This window comes from Phyllobates terribilis, unplaced genomic scaffold, assembly GCF_046119375.1.
Source record: "Phyllobates terribilis strain yellow unplaced genomic scaffold, ASM4611937v1 Scaffold_8__6_contigs__length_399053987, whole genome shotgun sequence".
In the NCBI taxonomy this organism is placed as follows: Eukaryota; Metazoa; Chordata; class Amphibia; order Anura; family Dendrobatidae; genus Phyllobates; species Phyllobates terribilis.
Genome location: NW_027362768.1, coordinates 59004082 through 59029534, shown reverse-complemented (window position 1 = coordinate 59029534; position 25453 = coordinate 59004082).

Genomic DNA, 25453 nt, shown 5'->3' with positions numbered 1-25453 from the left:
CTGAGCAGTTTGTCAGCTTTTGGACACCTTTGCAGGTGTTTTCTATGTGTTTCTATGTGTTTTTGTTTGCCTGCCATTGGATTTAACGGTGTTCGACGGTGTTCTAAGGTGTTCGACGAACAGTTCGACGAACAGTTCCTCGAACATCTCGGTGTTCGACGAACCGAACCGAACCCGAACACTACGGGGGTGGCTCAACACTACTCCTTACCCGATGGGAATACTGGATAGTCCCATGACGGTGGAACGCGGGGAGTTCGACTTCTTCCAGTCCCTCTGGATCTTCTCCTACGTCCGGTAGGTTTGGCATCCTGGACAGGGCGTCCGCGTTGGTATTGGAGCGTCCTGCCCGGTATTTGATTGTGAACTCGTAGTTGGACAGACGGGCCATCCATCTCTGCTCTAGGGCACCGAGTCGTGCCGTGTCCAGGTGTGTCAACGGGTTGTTATCCGTGTACACGGTGAACCGGGAAGAAGCGAGGTAGTGCTTAAAGCGTTCGGTGACTGCCCACACCACTGCCAGGAACTCTAGCTTAAATGAGCTGTAATTCTCAGGGTTTCTTTCGGTGGGTCGCAGTTTTCGGCTAGCGTAAGCGATTACTCGTTCTTTCCCCTGCTGGATCTGGGACAGTACGGCTCCTAGCCCGATGCTACTTGCGTCGGTGTAGAGGATAAAGGGCTGGCTGTAATCAGGGTACGCCAGGATTTCATCCCCCGTGAGGGCCATCTTCAGCTGGCGGAAGGACTCTTCTTCTAACTTCTCCCATTTGAAGGGCGGCTTCTGGTTCTTGGCCTTCCGGGACTGGCCTATCAGGAGGTCCTGCATAGGAGCTGCCTTTTTGGTGAAACCGGGGATGAATCTGCGGTAATAGCCTACCAACCCGAGGAACTGCCGCACTTCCTTTACACTGGAGGGACTTGGCCATTCCTTAATTGCGGTGATCTTATCAGGGTCGGGAGCCACTCCGTCAGCGCTCACCACGTGTCCCAGGTACTGCACCTTTGGTTTCAAGAGGTGACACTTGGAGGGTTTTACCTTTAAGCCGTAGCTTGCCAGAGCTTCGAACACTTCCGCCAGGTGTTTCAGGTGGTCCTCATAAGTCTTGGAATATACGATGACATCGTCCAGGTACAACAGGACCGTCTCGAAGTTTCTGTGGCCCAGACAGCACTCCATTAATCGTTGGAAGGTTCCTGGTGCGTTGCAGAGTCCGAACGGCATGCAGGTAAACTCGCTAAGTCCCATCGGGGTGGTGAATGCGGTCTTCTCCCAGTCCGCCTCTGCTACAGGAACCTGCCAGTACCCACTAGTGAGATCCAAGGTAGAGAAGAAGTTAGCAGATCTTAAAGCAGCCAAAGACTCCTCTATACTTGGTAAGGGGTACGCATCCTTGTGTGTGATACGGTTGATTTTCCGGTAGTCTACACACATCCTCATAGTGTTGTCTTTCTTTTTGACTAAGACTAGTGGAGCTGCCCAGGGGCTACAGCTATCCCTGATCACCCCAGCCTCCTTCATGTCTCTAAGCATCCCCTTGGCGTGTTGGTAGTGTGCAGGGGGTACGGGTCGATACCTCTCTTTTATGGGAGGATGGTCTCCCGTGGGGATGTGGTGTTCTACCCCCTTGACTCGCCCGAAGTCTAACGGGTGTTTACTAAACACTCTCTCGTACTCTTGAACCACCCGATAGACTCCCTGTTTCTGGTGTGAGGGAGTGGAGTCAGTACCCAAATGTAGTTGCTGACACCAGTCCTCCATTGTTTTCTTAGAGCCGTTACCATCCTCCGGGGAAGATGGAGGCAAGGGTTCTACGGACTGTATGGAATCTTGATTGATGGTATACAATTTGGCTAGCGTGGCATACCGGGGCAGGTACACTTCCCTCTTCCCGATATTTATTATGCGAACGGGCACCCTCCCATGGCGTACATTGACCACCACCCGTGCTGTCAAAATGGTGGGCCTACTGTCTGAGTAAACTGGTTCTACCATTGCCTGGTAATCTCTACCTCTCAGACCAATAGCTGCCCGGCACCAAATCATCATTTCACTTTTTGGGGGCATGGCAATAGGGAAAGGGTCACACATTCGCACACTACCAATCTCACCACCGGAGAGTTCTAGCTGTTGCCGTCGCATCAGTGCCCGGATCTCTTTCTGGAGCACTCGCTGCTGGCCGGAGCTGGCGTTCTTGGCAACCTGCTGTAAAAGTAAAATCACCTCTGCAAGACAATTTTCAATTACATTAGTTCCTAGAGTTATCTTTGGGTGACTCTCGTGTTTGTCAATGTCTGCAATGATCAGTCCCTGTGCTGCCAGTTCGACTCTACCGATTTTAATGGTCACCTCTTTAAATCCAATCTGTGGCACGGGCTGACCATTGCTGGCGATGATACTCAAGTCGTCGTCAGGGTAGCGGGTGATATCCGAGTCATTCCAGTACTGCTTGAAGAGCACGTAAGGGATAGTGGTGACCTGTGACCCGGTGTCCAATAGGGCACTCATAGGGATGCCATCCAGTACCACAGGCAAGACTGGACATCCTCCCACATATCTGTCGCGCCAGTTCGATGGGCCTGATGATCTTTTTCCTGGGGGTTGGCCCTCTACCCCAGGTTGTGCCAGTTTAAAGGACAGTACCTTGCCATATGTCCGGGTTGATTGCAGCGGCGGCAGATGGGTTGTCCGTCCTCGTTGTATCAGTCGCTGGGTCTTCCTCTGGCCGGTGGGGTCCTCCTTGGTCGACGCCACGGGATGTCCTCCGGTCCGGATACCAGCTGGATCTTCCCTGGAGTGGAAACCTGTAAAGACTGCACAGTTCGGGTTAGCGCAGCAACGCTTTTAGCTAGCTCTTGGACCTGATGGTGCAGGTCTGGAGCCGGGTCATTGTTCAAAGCCTGCGCATCAGCTCCCACAGGCCCTGCCGACAAGGGCGCCGCCTCCTGGTGGTAAGTGGTAGTGGGGCGTCTGTGGGTCACAACGCCACCTGGTGCTGGTTCTTGGAGCACCCGGATGGCTCTGTCCTTGAACTGTGCAAATCCCAGATGAGGGTCCTGTAAGGCCATTGCCCGCAACTGGGTTCGGTGGGCATTGCAATATAGTCCCTCTATAAATTGTTCGGTCAACAGCCTGTCCTCGTTTCCCACGCCGTCAGGGTCGGTCTGCTTAATGGCTCTCAGGGCCTCTTGTAGGTTCAAGGCATAGTCCCTTATACTCTCATGTGCCCGCTGTTTGCACCCGTAGAATCTAAGCTTGATCTCGGCTGAGGTGCGGGTATCAAAGGTGTCCCTCAGCCGGGTTAGTATCCCTGCGACAGTCCTCCCCCCAGGTGGCCAGGACTTTACCTCCCTTTGGGATGCCCCGGTTAATTGGGCCACCAGGATGCTCACTTTTTGCTCCTCTGTGAGGGGGTACACCTGGAAGAGGCTATCCAGCTTTTCTCTAAAGTCATGCACGGTATGTGACTCCCCTGAGTACTGGGGTAGCCAGGCTGCCCCCGGGATATAGGGCATGGTGAAAGGCATGACCGCAACAGCGGTGGCGCTGGCGGGGGTTGAAGCGGTGAAGCTCTCCTCCGTATCCGACATCCTTCTCCCCCCTAGTGGACCGTGGCCTACCTTGCGATGATCCTCTTCCGTAGGCCGCGGCTCCGCAGTGGATCGTCAGGGTTGAGGACCTTCCGTCGCGCTCCTGTGACGTCGGCGTCTGCTGGGCTCCTTACAGGACCTTACGCAACGTCCAGACGTGAGGCGGGCTTCAGTTTCTCGCGTGCTTTCGGAGTCCACGCCCCTCTTCTTCCCACGCGGCGTCCTCAAGATGGCGTCCAATGGCGGGAAAACTCCACAGCTGGCGGGAAGAAGGCCGAAGATGGCGCCGAATGGCGGGAAAACTCCACCGATGTCGGGAAGGAAGCGGAAGGTGGCGCCGGATGGCGGGAATCTTCACCACAGGTAAGTTTGAACAGTCTTTTTCAGGCACGCAGTACCCGGTGGTTGCGGGCACGAAATCCTGCCGACTACGCCAAAAGTTGACGCGCCCCTGGGCCTGTGTCGCGCTGCGTTGCGCACGCGGGAGCTTACCCGGAGCCGTATCTCTTGAGGGTTGTAGTCTCGTGGCGGTGATCCGGTCCGTGCCCAGGGAGTCAGACTAAGTGGCGCTGTATTAGTGGTAGATGTTGGACGACTACTCCACCCGTTGAGTACAGCTAAGGAGCTGCTGCTGCAGGGCAGACCGCTGAGGCCGGTGGTAGGATTGTGCAGCGTGATAGTATAACCCCCAACGGGAGGGGTATGGCCTCAGGGCAGCCGACGTGGATGATGGGGGTAGCAGGAACCACTCGGAGACGGTACGGTGTAGTTCAGGGTCTTTACTGGTGACAAAGATAGACCCTCCCGGAGTACTGGCTAGCGATTGGGGCCTGGTCAGTCCTTGAGCAGATGGGATCTCCCCTGGCCAGGCGGAGTTGTAGGCCTCCCAAACTAACGATACTCTTCCGGCTACCTTGCTAGAGGCGGGTATAAGTAGCCCACGTCCCTGAGTGTACCGTGTGGTGCTCACCCGTATGGCCGGTGACTCGGGGCCTTCTAGTGGCGTCCGCTCCACGACGGCGGTGCTGGTCCCACGCATGTGACCGTGCCTTCGGGTTTCTGGGCCAGAGGACCTGCAATCCACTGCCGGTCGGTTTCTGCTGCTGGATAGGAGTTAGTCCCCACAGCCTCGGACTCCGGGTCCGGTGATAACTTCTCAGTCAGGGCGAGCTCTGCAGCTGCCAGCCCCTGACTCCTTATAGCACTGCTCCCACAGAGCTCCTGATGTTCTTTTCCTAGATCTGCTTCTCTGTCTCTACTTCTTCTCTACTCACTAACCCTGCCTCAGCCCTAGGTTTATATAGGGGAAGTTCTTCCCCTCCCAGGACTGGGCTGGAGGTGTGGCATGCATAGGATTCCTGACCAAGAGACCTCCCACCTGCTCTCAGACATAACATTGCTGTTACTGTGGAAACCAGACCCCTGGGGTGCCACATATCCATGTGGCTTGCATCCAGCCCATCTAATGATATGGTTATATCTTTGATTAAACCCCCTCTGATATCATGCCTCTATCAAAGCCAATCTATATAGACTCCGCAATATCACATAATAGTCATTAGTACTTACTAGCGGAAATATGAGAGTACTGCCCATGTCCTCGCGCCCCTACGCGCGTTTCGCCCTCGCTTCGTCGACGGGGCAGTTCTCACCCAGAAATCCTTGTCCGGGCGAATGGTGACCTGCGGCTTCTTTTCTAAGCTCTTCTCTTCTTCTGAGCGCAATTACTCCACAGGAGATAGGGAACTGCTTGCCATCAAACTGGCACTGGAGGAATGGCGTTTCTTGCTAGAAGGGGCTCTCCATTCTGTGGTCACCTACACGGACCATAAGAATCTCACATACCTGCGGTCTGCCCAAAGACTTAATCCTTATCAGGACAGTTGGTCTCTGTTGTTCGCTCGCTTTAATTTCTCTCTACACTTCCGGCCGGCAGATAAAAATATCAAGGCAGACGCACGCTCCAGATCATTTCTGTTGCCCGACCAAGAGGAGGAGCCTCTACACAACATTGAGCCCTCCAGAATAATTTCTGTCGCCCCATTTAATCTGTCTCTGTTATGTTCTGCTACCAGAGCTAAGGAAAGAGAGGAGATCTGTCCCTGCGATAGAACTCAGCTTAATCCCTACGATGTAACAGGGGACCTGATCCTGCGATCAGACCTGCTAAAGTCCTAAGCTAGTCTGTACGGAGACCTATAGATATGGGGAAGGAATCCCTACAAGTACTAAGGACTGGGAGGAAAATGGGACACCTCCTAACAGAAATAGTAGCAGACAGACGAACAAACAAAATATATAGAACAAAGAGGTCCGTAGACCAAGCAAACTAACAGAGTTAGATACAGAGCACAGGCTAGCTAGAAAGTAGTTATACAATGAAGTCCAGCAAATCCAGAAGGGCGGAGCAGGATTAAATAGGCCAACAAGGTCACGTGACCAGCAAAGGAAAAAACCTAAGAGCAAGGTTCTAACAGTACCCCCCCTTCTAAGAGGATCCTCCGGATCTCCTAGGACCAGGCTTATCAGGAAATCTCCTGTGAAACGCTCTGATAAGTCTGGACGCGGAAACATCATCAGACCTCACCCAAGAGTTATCCTCGGGTCCGAAACCTTTCCAGGCCACAAGATACTGCAAACTACCTCTATACCGTCTAGAGTTAAGGATGCGAGAAATTTCATATTCCCCGTCCTCCACCACCGGCGGAACAGAGGCAGAGGCGTCACAATCCGATACAACAGCTTTTTTCAACAGAGAGACATGAAATACCGGATTAATTCTCCAGGAGGTAGGAACCTCCAACCTAACAGCAGATTGGTTGACAACCTGAAGCACCTTAAAGGGCCCTACAAACTTGGGACCCAATTTCTTAGAAGGAATCCTCAACCTCAGATTCCTAGAGGACAACCAAACCATGTCACCAACAGCGAACAAAACCTCCTGTCGTTTCCTATCAAAGTAGTCTTTAGATTTTCTGTTGGCCTCCTGAAGATTACCACGCACATCCGTCCAAACTCTCTCCAAATCACCGGAAAAATTCTCCTCCTCAGGCACGGCAGATCCCAACTTGGAGAACGACCCAAACGACGGATGTCTCCCAGAACAACAAAAAAAAGGCGAACAACCAGCAGAAGAAGATGTATGATTGTTCAGAGCAAATTCAGCAAGTGGCAGAAACTCAGACCACCCCTCTTGATTGTCTGCCACAAAACAACGCAAGAACTGCTCAACATCCTGGTTTTTCCTTTCTGTCTGGCCATTAGATTCAGGATGATATCCGGACGAGAACGACAAATGAACTCCCAACCTGTCACAAAAGGCACGCCAAAAACGAGCCACGAACTGAGGACCCCTATCAGAAACAATGTCAGTAGGAACGCCATGAAGTCTGAAAATTTCCTTGACAAAGGCCTTAGCGAGAGTTTTAGCGCAGGGCAGTTTGATGAAGGGAACCAAGTGACACATCTTGCTAAAACGGTCCACGATCACCCAGATGACAGTAAAACCCTCAGAGGGGGGAAGGTCAGTTATAAAGTCCATAGCCAAATGTGTCCAAGGAGCACTGGGAACCTCCAAAGGACAAAGCAACCCCGCAGCAGGAGTATGTGAGGACTTAGATCTAGCACATATAGTACATTGACGCACCCACTTAATGACTTCCTTCTGCCATCCAGGCCACCAAAAACTGCGACCCACCAGTCTCTTGGTCTCAGAGATTCCGGGATGACCTGCCAACCGAGATTCGTGACACTCAACAAACAAATCTCTCCTAAAGGTCCCAGGCACAAACAACCTCCCATGAGGAGTGTTAGATGGGGCATTCTCCTGTGCTTTAAGAATCTCATCTTCCAAAACGGAGTCCAAAGCAGCTATCACAACACCTTCTTGTAAAATGTTCTCCTCTTTCTCAGCACCGACTATGGGAGAAAAACTGCGAGACAAGGCATCCGCCTTAACATTCTTAGTACCAGGGATGTAAGTAACGGAGAAATTAAACCGCGAGAAAAACAGTGCCCACCTAGCCTGACGGGCATTCAGGCGCTTGGCAGCATCAAGATATATCAGATTTTTATGATCCGTAAGAACCTGAACGGGAAATTCCGCACCTTCCAAGAAGTGGCGCCAGTGTTCAAATGCGAGTTTAATAGCCAATAATTCCCGATTACCAATATCGTAATTCAGTTCAGTCTCCGAAAATTTTTTTGAAAAAAAGGCACAGGGATGTAATCCATCCCCGTTATCCTGAGACAATACTGCGCCAACCCCCACAGAGGAAGCATCAACCTCAACCAAAAACGGCTTAGTCACATCAGGCTGCATAAGGATGGGAGCAGAGGTGAACCTCTCCTTGAGATACACAAAAGCTTCAATGGCCTCAGAAGACCACTGAACCGCATCAGCACCTTTCCTGGTGAGATCGGTCAGAGGTTTGACAATACTAGAAAAATTTTTTATGAATTTTCTGTAATAATTGGCTAAACCTAAAAACCTCTGTATCGATTTCAAACCAATAGGCCTAGGCCATTCCTGTACAGCTTGAACTTTAACCGGGTCCATCTCAAAACCTTCGCTGGAGATAATGTAACCCAAAAAACTAATTCTCTGTACAGCGAACTCACATTTCTCCAGCTTAGCAAAAAGCGAATTGTCCATTAATAACTGTAATACCTCACGTACGCTCCGCCAATGAGACTCCAGATCCGGCGAATAAATCAAAATGTCATCCAAATACACAACCACATTTTTGCCGATCAAAGGTCTAAGGATGTCATTAATAAGATTCTGAAAAAATGCAGGAGCATTAGTAAGACCAAAAGGCATAACCAGATTCTCAAAATGACCCACAGGAGTGTTAAAAGCAGTCTTCCATTCGTCACCCTCCTTCATGCGCAACAGATTGTATGCCCCCTTAAGGTCAATTTTAGAGAACCACTTGGCCCCCATTAACTGGTTAAACAGATCAGGAATCAATGGCAGTGGGTAAGGATTGCGTACAGTAATTTTGTTAATCTCACGAAAATCCAGACAAGGACGTAAACCGCCGTCCTTTTTTTTTTAAAAAAAAAATCCAACCGCCTCAGGAGACTTAGAGGGCCTAATGTGACCGGCGGCCAAACTTGTCTGTATGTATTCCTCCAAAGCCTTCCTCTCAGGAATAGTAAGGTTAAATAAACGACTTTTAGGAAGAGTCGCTCCAGGGACAAATTCAATAGAACAATCATAGTCTCTATGGGGAGGCAAAACCTGCGATTCCTTCTCAGAAAAAACTCTCCAAAAATCCTGAATAGGAACAGGCAATTCTCCCCTATCCAAAGCTGCAATACGTCCGTTACAACACTTGTCATAACATTTATGGCTCCAGGATTTAATTTCACTGGTAGACCAATCCAGTACAGGATTGTGAAATTTTAACCAGGGCAATCCCAATATTACTGGAGAAGGCAAGTTATTCAAAACTACCAAATCCAATTTCTCATGGTGAACACCATTAATAGCGAGAGGAAATTCACAGACCTTGAGAGTAATATTCTTCAAAGGGGAACCATCCACAGAAACCACAGCAATGGGGGATGATAAAGGTTCGGGTTTTAAATTGAGTCTTTCCAAGAATCCCCCATCAATTACATTCAGAGTAGACCCACAATCAACAAACACCCAAAATTCCATTAATTTTTCCTGAGCAATCGTGGAAGCAGCTAAAAATACACCCTTGGAATTTAAACAGGCAATACGGGCATGACTGACCATTTTTTTTTCTTTCTTCATACGAAGCTCAGAGCCTTTAATCAAATGACCAGATTTTCCGCAATAGAAACACAAGCCTTCAGAAAATCTACGGTCTTTTTCTTGAGAGCGAGGTGCCACCGATCCAATCTCCATCGGTTCACCACTGTTAGTACACACATTCTCATAACCAGAAACTGACATAGCAGAGGATTTGCTCTCATTAACCCTTGCACGCAGTCTCCTATCCACCCATATAGCTAATTGCATAGCCTGTTGCAAATCTTCAGGTGTAGGATAAGAAATTAGCAGGTGTTTAACCCTTTCATTGAGCCCAGCAAGAAATAGACTTTTCAGAGCAGAATCGTTCCACCCTGTTTGAGTAGACCAACGACGGAAATGAGTACAATATTTTTCCACATTACCTGATCCCTGTCTCAAACGTCTTAACTCAGTCTCAGCTGATGAGACACGGTCAGGATCATCATATAATAGTCCCAAAGCAGAAAAAAAACTATCCACTGATCTGAAGCATGTATCACTAGGTTGCAAAGAAAAGGCCCACTCCTGAGGCTCTTTGCGCAAAAGTGACATTATGAACCCTATGCGCTGGGATTCATCCCCAGAGGACTTGGGTCTCAAACGAAAATACAATAAGCAAGCATTTTTAAATGAAAAAAATTCTCGGTGTTCACCAAAAAATAAATCCGGCAAACATACCTTAGGCTCCAAGAAATGTGCTCCAGGACAGTTACTCACGTGCTGACGGAGCTCGGCCACCTCCAGAGAGAGTCCCTGCAGGCGTTTAGCCAAATCCAGAACCGACACCATAATGGAACAGAAAAATCTTTCCTTAGAGAATTTGCAGGCTGGACTTACTGTTATGTTCTGCTACCAGAGCTAAGGAAAGAGAGGAGATCTGTCCCTACGATATAACTCAGCTTAATCCCTACGATGTAACAGGGGACCTGATAATGCGATCAGACCTGCTAAAGTCCTAAGCTAGTCTGTACGGAGACCTATAGATATGGGGAAGGAATCCCTACAAGTACTAAGGACTGGGAGGAAAATGGGACACCTCCTAACAGAAATAGTAGCAGACAGACGAACAAACAAAATATATAGAACAAAGAGGTCCGTAGACCAAGCAAACTAACAGAGTTAGATACAGAGCACAGGCTAGCTAGAAAGTAGTTATACAATGAAGTCCAGCAAAGCCAGAAGGGCGGAGCAGGATTAAATAGGCCAACAAGGTCATGTGACCAGCAAAGGAAAAAACCTAAGAGCAAGGTTCTAACAGTCTCGTCTTCCTCCAGGTAAGACTTTTGTATCTGATCCGGATATGAGGAGGGTCCTATTCTGTGGTCATTCGTCTAAACTGGCAAGCCATGCCAGACAGAAGAAGGCACTTCTGCTTATCTCCCAACATAATTGGTGGCCAATCCTGCGCAAGGACGCTGTGGATTTTGTCTCTGCCTGCTCTTGTGCTCAAAACAAGACTCCTACGCAACTTCCGACTGGGTGACTATTTCCTCTACCTGTGCCCTCCGCTCCGTGCCAACACATTGCGATGAATTTCATCATGGATCTTCCAGTATCGGCCGGTTGTACTGTCATATGGGTGGTTGCTGACCGCTTGTCCAAGATGGCCCACTTCATTCCCTTGCCGGATCTTCCCTTTGCACCAGTGCTGGCTAAAGAGTTCATTCTTCACATCTTCCGTCTCAATGGTCTACCCCTTCATATTATCTCGGATAGGGGAGTCCAGTTTACTTCACGCTTCTCGAGAGCGACGTGCAAGCTTCTGAACGTCGCATTGGATTTCTCATCGGCTTATCATCCACACTCTTATGGCCAGGTTGAGCTTATCAATCAAATCCTGACTAGCTTCCTCCGGCACTTCGTCAACGCCCACCATAGCAATTGGGTGGAACTCCTGCCTTGGGCCGAATTTTCCTACAATAACCACGTGAGTGAATCTTCAGCCAAGTCTCCGTTTTTTTGTGGTGTACGGTCAACATCTCAATATCCCTTTTCCTGTCTCTGTTTCTGTTGACAATCCTGCAGCGGAATCTCTCGTTAATTTTTTTTTCGAGATCTGGGAGGACAACAAGTCTTCGTTGCTGCAGTCTTCTGAGCGTATGAGGAAACATGCAGACAAGAGATGTCTGGATCCACCTCTATTCCGTCCGGGGGACAAGGTCTGGTTATCCTCCAAGTATGTTCGTCTCAAGATTCCTTCTTACAAATTGGGACCATGGTTCATTGGTCCTTTTGAGATCCTGAGACAGATCAATTCTGTGGCGCACAAGCTGAAATTCACTGCCTCATTATGGACTCCCAATTCCTTCCATGTGTCTCTTCTCAAGCCTGTTGTCCTCAATCCTTTCTCTGACGTCCAGTCAGCGCTGAAGATGTTTTTGAGGTAGAGAACATTTTGGCTACCAAGAGGGTAAGAGGAAAAACTTTTTTCTTGTGGATTGGAAGGGGTTTGGTCCTGAGGAGAGGTCATGGGAGCCCAGGGAGAACATTAATGCTCCTCTTCTTCTGGACAAATTTCTTGCGGGCTTAAAGAAGAGGGTCATAAAGGGGGGGTACTGTAGTGCCGGCGCCTCTACCTCCTGCCCGGCAGAGACGCCCCCTTAAGGTGTCCTTGGCCAATGGCCGGAGGACAGGTAATATATATGGCACCTACCCCATTATGGAGGTGCCTGTGCAACCTGTTAGTCTGGTCTCCTAACCTTTCTGTCAGTTCTCAGGTCCCCCGACTGCTCGCCAGCATGTTAATCAGCCGTGACCACCAGTCTATCTATCAGCCGTGCCCGCCAGCCTGTCCATCAGCCGTGCCCACCAGCATGTTTATCAGCGGTGCCCGCCAGCCTGTCTGCCAGCCGTGCCCGCCTGTCTATTAGCCGTGCCCACCAGCCTGTCTACCTGCCGTGCTCGTCTGTCTTCCTACTACCAAGTCTATTTGCTGTGCCAGTCTTCACCTGTCGCCAGTCCCGTGGGAGTCGCCTGCTCTCACACGAGCTCGGTCCCAGAGTGGCATCTGGTCCACTATCTCAGTCCTTCCTTGGTTCACTGAGTCAACTGAGCCGCCGTGTAGCCAGGGTCGATCCGGGTTGGTCCTTAGTCATGCCCCTCTGGTCCCTGCTTGTACCACAGAGGTTCCACCATCTGGATCCGTAACAGTAGGTACAGCAATAAATCACCAGAACCAACATTAGCACATAAATTCCACTCCAAAACCAACATCACTGCATGAATACAATCCAAAACAAACATCAGTACTAGAATACATCACTAGAAGCACCATCAGAACATGGATACATCACCAACACCACCATTTGTACAGGAATACATCACAAAAACCACCATCAGTGCATGAATGCAACACAAAAAAAATCATCAGTACATAAAAACAGCACTAAAATGATCATTAGTACATAAAAACAACACCAGAACCACCATCCGTACATGAATACATTGCAAGAACTAACATCTGTGCATGAATACATCACCATAACGATCATTAGTACATGACTACAACTCTAGAACCACCATCAGTACATGAATACAACACCAGAACCAGCATCTATACACATACATGAATACAGATTCAACACCATCATCCATACATGAATAAAGCACAAAAATCATCAATTTATGCGTGCAGAACCTGAACCATCATTATATGAATAAAGCTTGAGAACATCATAACTACGTCAATACATCACCAGAACCACCATCAGTACATTAATAAAACACAATTACCAACATCAGTACATACACTGAAGGCCAAAAGGGTAACAACAATTAGTGATGAGCGAGCATTAAAATAATCGGGAACTCGTTGCTCGGGTTGAGCAAATTGGAATGCTCAATTTCTCGGTCCGAGTAACAAGCCCAATGTAAGTCTATGGGAAACTCGAGCATCTCCCCCCCCCCCCAGCGGTCTGCAGAGGGCCTAAAAACTGCCCCAATCAATGGGAACAGTGCAAAAATGACATATGAACACATGTGGAAGACCCCTGCAAGCATCTCTGACTCCCAGGTCACTGCTGTCAAGAACGTTGTCAGAGGTATTGCGCCACTTTTACGGACTCACAATAAAACATTCAAAAATGAAACCAAAATGGATTTTCCTGGGAAAAATGTTAAGGACCATCCTTTCCAGGGTAATGGCTTGTATATAAGGCAAAATAAATAACCACACCTTGGAATATGTTCACACGTAGCATTTTTTATGCTTTTTTGCACTTTTGCATTGCTTTCAACGGTGAGAAATACATTCACCGGGAAATGTCATTTTAACATTTTACAACCTTATCTGGCCATGTAGTGAGTGAGACATCATCAGAGACATCCTGGTTCATTTATGGTGGAGGGACTCTGAAATTCACAAAGCCTATTTTTATAGGGCCATCAGGCAGCCCTTACTATTCTTAAAGGTCCAGCAGTTGGCTATGCCTTGTTGTTCCCATTATTAAAGAGTCGGTCTCCTATACTGTTATTGCGTATGCAGTGACTGCAAGGGCTGCTAAAAACTTGGACACACCCCAATACCCCTTTGAAGAGACATAGAGGAGGTCCTCAGTAAAAAACATATTCCCATTATAAAGGACTGGGTCTCCTATAGTGGCGATGCCCATGCAGTGACTGCAAAGGCTGCCAAAATTTTGAAAAAAGAAACAATAACAATTTAAAGACACATAGAGCTGGACCACAGTAACGACATGTTCCCATTAGAAAGGAACGGGTCTTCTATACAGTTATAGGGTATGTAGTGAGTACAACGGCTGCCAAAATTTAGGAAAAACCCCAATAACAATTAAAAGATACATAGAGCTGGGCCACAGTAATGACATGTTCCCATTAGAAAGGAACGGGTCTGCTATACAATTATAGGGTATGCAGTGAGTCCAACGGCTGCCAAAATTTAGGAAAAAAAACAATAACAATTTAAAGACACATAGAGGTGGCCACAGTAACAACATGTTCCCATTAGAAAGGAGCGGGTCTCCCATACTATTCTTAGATTCTTAGGTATGCAGTGAATGCAAAGACTGCAAAAAACTTGGAGGCACTCCAATGCCCCTTGCAAAAGACATGGAGGAGGGCTTGCTGAAAAAAATATTCCCATTATTAGGAAGTTGGAAATTTTGAGGAACTCCAATGCCCCTTGCAAGAGACGTAGCTATGGTGATATGGTAGACATGGTGGTGATATGGTGGTGGAGGATATGGATGAGGAGAAGGAGGAGGACAAGAGCAAATAGGCAAAATCAGGAAGCGTATACCCATGTCTGGGTGTGAAGACAGAGGTGCATGGGAAAAGAGTAAGACCTCCCAAAAAAAGACACTGTATTTCAGTTTATGTTATGCTGCTTTCATTCGGTGGTGTTGAGAAGTCTGGCCCAATCCAGCTCTTGTTCATTTTTATAAGAGTCAGCTTGTCAACATTTTCAGTTGACAGGTGGATGTGCCTATTGGTTTTAAGTCCTCCAGTGGCACTAAAAATCCGCTGTGACAAAATGCTAGCATCAGGGCAGGCCAGGACCTCCAAGGTATAGAGAGCCGGTTCTTGTCACGTGTCCAGCTTGGATGCCCAATAATTATAAGGCACAGAGGAATCACAGAGGATGTTGGTACTATTGGCAAGGTACTCCCCCACCATCTTCTGAAACTTTTCCCTCCTTGTGAGAGATCACCATGCCCCAGGGCCTTTGCGATGGGAGGGTCTGAGAAAATTGTACCAGAACTTTGACAGTGTTCCCCTGCCTTTGCTGGATTGCATTTGTGTCTCTCTCTCCTGTACTCCTTGGTTGTCCAACGAATTGTGACCTCTGCCGACAGTGTTCTGAGATGGGAATTTTTTTAATTATTCCGCAACAAGGGCCTTCTCGTACTGCCCTACTTTATTAGGCCTGTCCGGTGCGCGAATAAGAGACAGAAAGTTATTTTTGTAGCATGGGTGTAGTAGTGTCACCAACCAGTAATAACTGTCACCCAAAATTTGGACAACGGGAAAAGCAGCATAACATAAATTCAGCCATGTGTGCCAGACTTCTAACAGGCAAGACTTCCATGTCCTCACCAAGAGGACGACTGGCCAGGCTCTCCTCCTCATCCTCACTGTCCTCAGGTCATCCACACTGAACAGACGGTATGACAGTTGCATAGGAAGTACCGTCTATAGTGCAGGAAACTAGATCCAGTTCTTCCTCCTCCTCCTCCTCTTCCTCATTGTCACCCAATCCTTTGGGATGAGATGAGGCTTTGCTGTGTTGAATAACCCTGTATGGTTCCTTGCTCCATCTCATCGTGCTCCGCCTGCAATGCATTCTCTGTAATTGTGAGCAGAGAGCGTTTCAGTACACAGAGAAGCCGGATGGTGATGCTCCATCTTGGTGGACTCCTCAAAATTTTGGAGGATGGTACAGATGTCTGACATCCATGTCCACTCCTGAGGTCTTATGTGTGGAGTCTGACCTGAATACCGACGGCCTTGTTGATGCTGGTAGTTAACAACTGCCCTCTTCTGCTCACAAATCCTTTCCAACATCTGCAATGTAGAGTTCCAATGCGTGGGGACATCACAGATCAGTCGGTGAACTAGTAGCTGCAAACGCTGCTGAAGCACGGCAAGGGCGGCAGAAGCTGTAGCTGACTTTTTAAAATGGGCACACACGTGGCGTACTTTGACAAGCAGCTCTGGCATATCTGGGTAGGTTTTCAGATACCGCTGAACCACGAGGTTAAGCACATGGGCCAGGCATAGTACATGTGCAAGCTTGACTCGCTTCAGAGCTGCCATCAGTTTCTGCCCATTGTCACACCCGACCATGCCTGGCTGTAGGTTCAGCAGTGTCAGCCACAGATCTGCCTGCTCTTTCAGAGCTGTCCACAATTATTCAGCGTTGTGTGGTTTGTCACTTAAGCATATTAGCTTCAGCACAGCCTGTTGCCGCTTGGCTGAGGCAGTGCTGCAGTGCTTCAAGCTTCCAACTGATGTGGTCATTTCAGAGATGAAGGCTGAAGAGGAGGAGGAGGTGCAAAAGTTGTAGAATGGGGGGGCAACCCTGATTGACCCAGGGCCCGCAATTCTCTGCGTTGGGAGGACGTGTTCCGTCCCATGGTCCGACTGGGTCCCGGCTTCCACTATATTTTCCCAGTGTGCCGTCAACGAGATGTACCGTCCCTGCCCACAAGCACTTGTCCACGTATCCGTAGTTAGGTGGACTTTTCCAGTAAATGCATTGTTGAGGGCACGGCTAATGTTGTGGGACACGTGCTCGTGTAATGCGGAGACCTCACACTGGGAGAAATAGTGGCGGCTGGGGACCAAGTACCGAGGGACGGCCACCACCATCAGGTTTCAGAAAGCTTCCGTCTCCATGAGCTTAAAAGGCAACATTTCGAGTTCAAACATTCACAAAATGTGTGAATTTAGTAGTGTGGCCTGTCGGGCGTTGGCTGTGTATTTGCGCTTACATTCCAAGGACTGGGGTAGGGACAAGGGAACTCTGTGATGGGACAAGGACATGGACGTGGTTGCTGATGGTGCAAGTTGAGAGTGTGCACTGACATGTGCAGGGCAGGAGGCATCTTCACATGCACCATGGACAGTGGATTGGTGTGCACGTGCAAAATCAAAAGAAGCAGTGGTGTCACCGGCAGACACTGTTTCTGGATCCTGGGGTTCGGCCCACTTAGTCGGGTGCTTTGCTGCCATGTGCCTGATCATGCTGGTGGTGGTCATGCTGCTAGTTTTGCTACCCCTGCTGATGATGGCCTGGCAGGTGGTGCAAATGGTCTTTTTGGAGTTATCTGCAGAGTCTTTAAAAAACAACCACTCGGGAAGACCTAACAATTGTACTGGCAACTTCCTTTGTGTTGACTTTAGGGGTAATGCTTTCCTGCCTTGTTTCTGCGGCTACCACACTGCTTCTTCCTGCCTGTTGTGGTGCTATGCCTCTCTCCCCCTGTGTGCTGCTGTCCTCGCTCTGTATGTCCCCCTGCCAGGTTGGGTCAGTTACTATATCATCCTCCACCTCGTCTTCCAATTCTTCACCCTGGTCATCCTCCTGACTTTCTGGCAAATGTTTCTCATCATCATCCACCTCTTGCAACAGTAATTGCACTTTCCCACCGTTGCCTTCATGTGACTGTGGCTCCTCAAATATTTGGGCATCGCTACACGCGTTCTCCTCTTGACTCGCTTGAAGCAGGCTGGGTGAGAGGCCCGAATCTACAAATGGAAAAGTGAACAGCATTTCTGAGTGTCCAAGTGTTGGATCAGTTGTCTCCGGGCACTCGGCATGGTGGGAGGAAGGAGGATCAGGGTGAGGAATATGCGGTCCAGACTCACGGCTACTGAGACTTGACCGTATGGAAAACAGGGTAGTGGTTGTGGTGGCAAAGTGACTGGAAGCATTATCTGCTATCCAACCAACCGCCTTTTGACACTGCTCTGTGTTCAATAGTGGTGTTCTGCAGTCCCCTAGTAATTGGGACAGGAAGGTCAAGCAATAAGATGTGGGTGTTTGGTGTGATACAATTTCAGCTTGCCCACGGCCTCAACCTCGGTCTCTCCATGCACCATCACCATCACGTCCACTTCCCTGTCCCTTGCGACACACCTTGCCCATTTTAAATGGAGGACAATATTTTCCATGTTCAGTATAAATGGCTGGATTTGAATCGCAGTTATATGTGATATGTCTGACGGGAAGCCACAGTCTTAAAAAGTGGGCTTATAGGTTGCTATTCTTCACAGCTACCCCGTGTGAATAGTTTGGCTGACACACTGCAACAAAATAGAATTGGAGGCCAGAAATGGCTCATTTTGGAATGCAGTTATATGTGATACGTCTGATGGAGAACCACGGTTTTAAATTGCAGGCCTGTAGTTTACTAATACTATTCTTCACAGTGACCTCGTGTCAATAGCTTCACTGACACACTGCAACAAAATGGAAATACAAGCCAGAAATGGCTGATTTTGGAACGGAGTTATATGCGATATGTCTGGCGGAGAACCAGTGTTTTAAATTGTAGGCCTCTAGTTTACTAATACTATTCTTCACAGCGACCTCTTTTGAATAGCTTCGCTGACACACTGCAACAAAAGGAAATGGAAACCAGAAATGGCTGATTTTGGAACGCAGCTATATGTGATACGTCTGATGGAGAACCACAGTTTTAGATTGCAGGCCTGTAGTTTACTAATACTATTCTTCACAGCGACCTCGTATGAATAGCTTCACTGACACACTGCAACAAAATGGAAATGCAAGCCAGAAATAGCTGATTTTGGAACAGAGTTATAGGCGATATGTCTGACGGAGAACCAGTGTTTTAAATTGCAGGTCTGTAGTTTACTAATACTATTCTTCACAGCGACATCGTGTGAATAGCTTCGCCGACACACTGCGACAAAATCGAAATGGAGGCCAATATTTTCCACTTCACTGCAAATTTCTGGATTTTTATCGCTGTTATATGGAAAAGATCTGGCTGTATTCTACAGTGCTAACAAGCAAATGGAGCAGAAAAATTGTGTACTCTGGATTGCTTTTTAAGCAAAAAATCAAGATTAAGATAAAAAATATATACCTGGGGCTATGTCTACAAATATCTGTAATAGCAGGATCAGTCAGAACGTACTATGGACCCTCTTGCACTATATGCACTGCAGTCTGCCACATACACTGCCTGCCTGCCTAACTCCCGCTATCACTACTGAATATATGCAGCTGGATTAGTCCTCAGATGGACTGTTAGTTCAGATGGAAATATATATATATATATATATATGTTGTGGAATATCTATACTAAATATAAACAGGCAAATCTCTCCCTGATTCAGAAGCAGCTCTCCCTATTCTGCCTGTTTCTGAGGTAGACTGTGACTAGCATAGCACCACCAGGTCTTATATAGACCTGATGACGCTGTGCGGTCAGCCAATCACTGTAATTCCAACAACCAACATGGCTACGGTATTACAATGTGTGGCAAGCAATCCCTGCATGTTCATTGGCTCTCTAAAGAGTGCCAAACATGCAGGGTGTGGACCCAAGCTCCTGCCCGAGCAACCCAGAAATCCAGAAATACTCGCCGAGCATGTCGAGCACAATGATGCCCGAGTGGGTACCAAGTAGTGGCGAGCACGTTCGCTCATCACTAGTAACAATTAGTGATGAGCGAGCACTAAAATGCTCGGGTGCTCGTTGCTCGGGTCGAGCAGATCGTAATGCTCGGGTGCTCGACCCGAGCAATGAGCTGAATGTAAGCCTATGGGAAACTTGAGAATTTTTCCGGCAGCCCACCCCAAGGTCTGGAGGGGGCCTAAAATTGGTCAAATTTATGGAAACAGTGCTCAAATAATATGGAAACAGCATGGGGAAGACCCCTGGAAGCATCTGTGACTCTCAGGTCACTGCTCTGAATAATGTTGTCAGAGTATTACGCCACTTTTACGGACTAACAATAAAACATACAAAAACAAAGCCAAAATGGATTTTCCTGAAAAAAAAAAAAGGTTAAGGAATATTCTTTCTAGGGTGATGACCTGTATATAAGGCAAAATAAATATCCAAAAACAAGAATGCTTCTCCACACCTTGGGCTATGTTCGCGCGTAGCGTTTTTCATGCGTTTTTGCACATTGCTTTCAACGGTGAAAAATACATTCACTATGAAATGTCATTTTAATATTTTGCTACCTTATCTGGCCATGTGGTGTGAGACATGATCAGAAACATCCTGTTTCATTTATGAAGGAGGGACTGTGAAAGTCGCAAAGCCTATTTTTACAAATCCATCAGGCGGCCCTTACTATTGATAGAGGGCCAGCAGTTGTCCCTCACTATTGTTAGAGGGCCATCAGCTGGCTATGCTTTGTTGTTCCCATTATTAAGGAGTGGGTCTTCTGTAGTGGTAATGCCCATGCAGTGACGTAGAGGAGGTCCTTATTAAAAAATTGTTCCCATTATTAAGGAGTGGGTCTCCTATAGTGGTAATACCCATTCACTTAGTGAATGGGCTCAAAAACATTTACCCCTGGGTTTATACATGAACATACTGTATAATATACAGAATGTTTGAGGTAGGCCTCTAAAAAAAATTCCTACGGCCATCATGAACACTTTTAAAAAAAAAATATGTCAGTGTTGAATGATAGTCACCCTTTTGTTGTAGTGGTGGAGGATGAGGAGATGGAGAAGGAGGAAGACAACATAAATAGATAAAATCAGGAAAGCGTATACCCATGTCTGGGTGTGAAGGGGTGCATGAGAAGAGACCCCCTTAAAAAAACCACTGGATTTGACTTTCTGTTCCGCTGCTATCGTTTGGTGGTGTCGAAAAGTCTGGCCCAATCCAGCCCTTGTTCATTTTGATGAGAGTCAGCCTGTCAGCATTTTCAGGTAGATGAGCCTATCAGTTATAGTACCCCCCGCGGCACTAAAAACCTGCTCTGACAAAACGCTAGCGGCAGGGAAGGACAGGACCTTCAAGGCGTAGAGAGCTAGTTCATTCCACGTGTCCAGCTTGGATACCCAATAGTTATAAGGCACAGAGGAATCATGGAGGATGTTGGTATGGTCGGCAATGTACTCCTTCAGCATCTTTTTAAACTTTTCTCTCCTTGTCAGAGTACCCCGCGCATCAGGGCCTGGGTGCTGGGAGGGTCTGAGAAAATTGTCCCAGACCTTTGACAGTGTTCCCCTGCCTCTAATGCATTGTATTTGTGTCTCCCTTGCCTGTACTCCTTGTTTGTCCAACAAAATGTGACCTCTGCCGCCAGCGTTTTCAGATGGGAATTTTTTTAATAATTCTACAACAAGGCCCTTCTGGTACTGCAACATTTTATTAGACCTCTGCACAATGGGAAGGAGAGATAGAAATTTCTCCTTCTAGCGTGGGTCTAGAAATGTGACCAACGAGTAATTATTGTCGCCCAAAATGTATACAACGCGAGGGTCATGGGAAAGGCAGCATAACATAAAATTAGCCATGTGTGCCAGACTGCCAACAGCCAATACTTCCCTGTCCTGACCAAGAGGACGACTGTCCAGGCTCTCCTCCTCATCCTCCTCGAGGTCCTCCTCCTCGTTCTCCCTCTTCTCAGGAGGCCATCCACGCTGAACAGAAGGTATGACTGTTATGTGGGTAGTACCGTCTGTAGCAAAGGAAAACAGGTCCTGTCCCTCCTCCAAGAGGATGACTGTCCATGTTCTCCTCCTCCTCCTCCTCATTATCACCCAAATCTGCATTGAGATGAGATGAGGATGGGCTATGTGGCACCACCCTGTATGGTTTCTCGTTCTATCTCATTGTGCTCCACCTGCATTGCCTCCTCTTTAATTGTGAGCAGCAAGCATTTCAGTAGACAGATAAGCGGATTTAATTATGACGTCATCACTGCTTATCATCTTGGTGGAGTCTTCAAGTTATGTCAGACATTCATGCCCACTCATCAGCTTTTATGTGAAGAGGCTGTTCTGAATACCTATTGGCATGTTGAAGCTGGTACTCAACAACTGTCCTCTGCTGCTCACAAATCCTTCCCAACATATACAAAGTTGAGTTCCAACGTGTGTTAACAGCACACACCAGTGTATGAGCTGGATGCTGCAAATGCTGCTGAAGCACGGCGAGGGCGGTGGGAACTGTAGGTGATTTTCTAAAATGGGCATACACATGACGTACTTTCACAAGCAGCTCAGGCAGATCCGGGTAGGTTTTGAGAACCACTGAACCACTAGGTTGAGCACATGGGTCAGGCATGGTACTTGTGCGAGGTTGCCAAGTTTCAGAGCCGCCACCAGGCTCCAGTCATTGTCACACACGACCATGCCTGGCTGTAGGTTCAGCGGTGACATCCACAGATCTGCCTGCTCTGTTACAGCTTTCAACAACTCTGCAGCGGTGTGCGGTTTGTCACCTAAGCATATTAGCTTCAGCACAGCCTGTTGCTGCTTTGTCGAGGCAGTGTTGCAGAGCTTCAAGCTTCTGACTGATGTGGTTATTTTGGAGATGAAGAGGAGGAGGTGGTGTAGGAGCTGTAGGATGTGGGAGCAACCCTGATTGACCCAGTGCCCGGCGTCGGGAGTCCGTGTTCCATCCCAGGGTCCGACTGGGTCCCGGCTTCCACTATATTAACCCAGTGTTCCGTTAGTGAGATGTACTGTGCCTGGCCACAAGCATTTGTCCATGTGTCCGTGGTTAGTTGGACCTTCCCAGTAACTGCGTTGTTGAGGGCATGGCTAATGTTCTGGGACACGTGCTTGTGTAAGGCGAGGACGGCACACCGGGAGAGATAGTGTCGGCTGGGGACCGAGTACGGAGGGACAGCCGTAGCCATGAGGTTATGAAAGGATTCCATCCCAACGAGCCTAAAAGGCAATATTTCAAGTGCAAGCATTCAAGAAATATGGCAGTTTAGTGCTGTGGATTGTGGATGGTTGGCTGTGTATTTGCACTTTCGTGCAAAGGACTGGAGTGGACAACTGAATGCTGCGCTGGGACAAGGCCATGTACGTGGTTGCAAGTGTGCAATGGCAGGTGCAGTGTGGGAAGCATCTTCGCCTGCGCCAAGGACAGGGGATTGGCGTACACGCACAACAGGAGAACAGTCAGTGGTGTCACCTGCAGACACTGTTTCTGGACCCTGGCATTTGGCCCAACTAGTTGGGTGCTTTGCTATCATGTGCTTGAGTATGCTATGCTGGTGGTGGTCAGGCTGTTGTTTTGCTGCCCCTGCTGATGGTGGCATGGCAGATGTTGCAAATGGCCTTTTTGAGATTAACTGGACAGTCTTTTAAAAAAAAAATCCAGACTCGGGAAGACCTAACAGTTGGACTGACAACTTCCCTCATGTTGGTGTTCTTGGGAACAGTTGCCCGGATTGTGTCTGTGACTAACCGACTGCTTGTTCCTGCCTGTTGTGGTGCTACATCTCCCTCCACCTCTGTGCTGCTGTCCTTGCTATGTATGTCAACTTGCCAGGTTGGGTCAGTGACTTCATCATCCACCACTTCGTCTTCCACGTACGCACCCTGGGACTCCTCCTGACTTTCTGCCAATTGTGTCTCATTATTATCATCCACCTCTTGTGACAGTAATTGCACTTTCCCACCATCACCTTTATGTGACCGTGGCTGGTCAAATATTTGGGATCACTTGTTTCTGGGCACTCGGCATGATGGGAGAAAGGAGGATCAGGATGAGAAATATGTGGTCCAGGCTCATGGCTACTGAGACTGGACCATGTGGAAGACAGGGAGGTTATGTTGGCAAACTGACTGGAAGCATTATGTGCTATCCAACCACCAACCTGCTCTGGATTAAATAGTGGTGTTCCGTGGCCTTCTAGAGATTGGGACAGGAAGGTCATTCGACATGATGTGGGTGTTTGTTGTGCTCCCTCAGCAGGCACAGTTTCACCTTGCCCTTGGCCTCGGGCTCTGCATGTACCATCACCATCACTTCCACTTCCCTGTCCCTTGCCACGCGCCTTGCCCACTTTAAATGGAGTATAATATTTGGCACACTCCCAAAAACATCACGATTATTACCACAGTAATATCGGATCATGTCTGATAACCAAGGTTTTAGGCAGTGGCCTTCTAGTATGGTATTGGCTAGCGTCAAAGTGTGTGTCACGGAATGACAAGGGATGTTCGGCGGACGGCACAACACATGGTTCAACTGGAAAATAAAGAGGGAAGGCAGGCCCTAGCAGTAGGGAACGAGGGAAGGGAAACCTCCTGACACCATCCTGTGTCTTTCCCTAAGCTCCCATATCATCCGTAGATGGGTCCTTCCCCCCGTGCACATTCACGTGCCTAAGCCCTCACTGACTCTGGTCTTAACCTGGCTAGTGCGCAGGCCAGCAAGACACTAGTCTCATCACTATAATAGGACAACATAAATAAGGTAAGACAAACAATGGGAAGATAACAACATAAAATACACTTAGCTTTCCAACAGGAAACTTCCCCACTGCAATAGCAACGAACACCACAGCTTCTCCAGAGACTGGCTCCTTCAAAGAGGTTAGCATAGAATTAAATATAACAGGTAGTCAGCTGATGGATCATGTGGCTATTTAAAGGGAAGTAGGAGTGGCACCATCCAACATCAGCTGACCTTCCTAAAAAGGCTGCCAGAAAGAGACTAAGATTAACCCTTGCTAGACCAAAAGGAAAAACTACATTTAAATTACAGCATACCCAGAGCTGCCACAAATCCCCAAATTATTTGTGACAGTACTACCCTTTGTACGAGGACCCTCAAGACCGAACTTGTCCGGAAATGACATACGGCAAGAACACCACAAAACACCTTGTGTGATGTAGCAGACATCCCTTTAATGGTTCAGTGTGTTTGAATGACCATGTACCTTCCCCTTTAATTAACTGGTCACATGACCGTGACATCACACAGGTCCTTATGCACACAGAGGGTGTGGACACATGACTCTGACATCAGTTAAGGTCCTATCTGTGGATGTGTGCTGCAAGATATGAAAACCCTGTGTGTTCCTGTGTGGGTGTGTTCCGGTGTGTAGGAGTTCCTATGTGTTGGGAGCTCCTGTGTGGGCACCATGTGAGAGACACGAGGCTGTTCCCTGTGTGTATGGGGGGAACACCGCTCGTGGGAGGCTTGGTGAGGCCTGGTGGACTCCGGTGGAGGTGAAGCCTGGATCCCTCTGTGAGAGTGTGTGGGATGCCAGTAAGCCTCGGAGTGCCACACAAGCATCCTGGTGGACTCCGGTGGAGGTGAAGCCTGGATCCCTGTGTGTGTGTGTGTGGGATGCCAGTAAGCCTCGGAGTGCCACACAAGCGTCCTGGAGGGTGAAGCATGGGTATGTGAAATACGCCAGTAAGCCTTAAGGGGTGGAGGGCTGGAGACCACGTGTGGTCAAGCCTTAGAGTCACAGTGGTGGCGGACTAAAAGCAGCTGAAAGCCGATAAAGGTAATACTCTTTATGTTATGGACATTTTCATGGACATTGTTTTATTACCTTGCGGGAGGCTGTAATTAGAGCCAAGTGGGCCGGTCTGCCATTTGGGCTCGTGGACATGTTGTATGGGAAATACGGTTTATGACGTGTAATAAACTGTGGATTATG